The following is a 1,863-nucleotide window of genomic DNA, read 5'->3' on the forward strand; positions in this document are numbered from 1 at the left end:
CTACTTTTATTTGTGCTGAGAAATCCCAGACTGTCCCAAGTGCTTTTGCTTGGATCAGGTCGAGTTCCAGCTTCTCCCAAATCCTTGGGCGTGGCAGGAATCGTTCCCTCTGTGTGACTTGTGTGGAAAGAGGTGACTCACGTTTGGTTTGACTCGGCTCATCCTGTGGCTCTGGGTGACAAAGGGGATTTCCAGTGGCTCCGGAAGGGGGTGGCTCCAAGGCTCCGTGGCCAGCAGGAGCTGCCTCCTCTCTGGCTGCAGTTGTTGCTGAAATTTGGGAACAAAGGCTGCGTCTCCTCAGGCCCCGCGTTCCTGGTGGGATGCCTTTGCCCAGGTGAGGTTGCTGAGTCACAGCTGGCATCGGTTCAAGGTGAGGAAGTGGTGCTGGTTGGAGTCATTCCATGTGCCAGGGGCTGACTGTGTCTGCTGGTGGCTGTGACTGTCACCCCCACAGTGTCTCCTCTTCCATCTCCTCTCTCCAGGGCAGAGCAGCCCCGTTCCACGCCACACTGGGCATTTTCCTGGGAATAGCAGGTTCTTCCCCCCTGCCCTGCTTCCCTCCCAGCCCCCACTGCCAACCAGAGCCAACCTTCTTGCAAAATAAATTTCTATAATTAACCATATTTCTATAAATAACTTCTCCGATGGAGCCGTTGCATCCCCTCCCTGTCAGGGAGAAAAACGTGACCAAACGAGGGCTCCAAAATGAAACCAGCTCTTTATCTTTTCCTTTCCTGCTTCCATTTAAAGCCCTTCCCACGGGATGTTTTCCCTGCTGCTGACATGACAGCTGATGCTGCACCTTATGGATGGGCACAGAGTCAGGGCACGGGGCCAGTTCTCCTGGAGAGATCCAGGGGAGCTGGGGAGGGATGGGCACAGCCAGTGATGAGTCCTGCCCGGAGGTGCCTCCCTCCAGCATGGCTCCATCCATCCCAGAGCCATCACTGGGATTGATCCGTGATTCCACCCAGCTTTAAGGAACGGGAGGTGCTGCAGGAGGGGTTTGTGGATGCCCATGAATGACCCTCACTGTGTCACCACCCCCGAGGTGAGGCCTGTCCCCACAGGGGGCCAGGCCTGCCCAGCAGCCCTGCTTTTGTAGGAACCCTCCTGTGGGGTCGGTGGGATGTGGTGCAAAGCCCACGGGCGTCTGAACTCCCCTCCAAGGCAAGGAGACCCCAGCGGGTCATGGAAACCGCTGGCTTTGAGCTGGTCTCGCCCAGGGCAGGCTGTGGGCTCGGTGACCGCCACATTCCCCTCCGCAGCTCCTGGCAGAGCAGCAGCTCCCTGGGATGTGCTCGCGGGTGGCAGCAGGACAGCGGAGCCCCCCGGGATGTCCCCTCTGATGGGGACAACGCCCAGGGCCCTGCCCAGGGAATCCCGGGGGAGCAGCCCTGGCTCCCCCGAGGCTCCCTTCGCTGCCAGGGTCCCCCCCCGAGCCGCACTGGGACCGGTTTGGAGCGGGGACTGCGGCGCAGCCTGGCCGAGGTGGGAACATGGCCGTGCCCGTAATTAGTTCCTAATTAGCACAGCTTTAATCCGAGGCTATGTTCCCTCCCCTCGGAGCGATCTGCTCGTTAGCAGAAGCTCACTAATTACCTGTGCGGCTGCCCAGCCCCGGGACCCTGCGGGGCTCTCGCTCCAACCCAGAGCCCTCCGTGTGCCCCGAGTGCCGGGACACGGCCCCAGCCCGGCTCTCCCCGGCACGGGAATGAAACACGGGAGACACCCAGAGGGACAGGCTCTGCCAGGGGGGAGATGGGCACTTCCAGGGGGAGGTGGGCACTGCCAGGTGGGCACTGCCAGGTGGGTTCTGCCATGGGGAAAGGTGAGCTTTGCCAGGATGGAAGGTGGGTTCTG

Source organism: Corvus kubaryi, unplaced genomic scaffold (assembly GCF_017639235.1).
Source record: "Corvus kubaryi isolate FWS band 111438036 unplaced genomic scaffold, C.kubaryi_AGA036_p1.0 split1-37355, whole genome shotgun sequence".
Classification (NCBI taxonomy): Eukaryota; Metazoa; Chordata; class Aves; order Passeriformes; family Corvidae; genus Corvus; species Corvus kubaryi.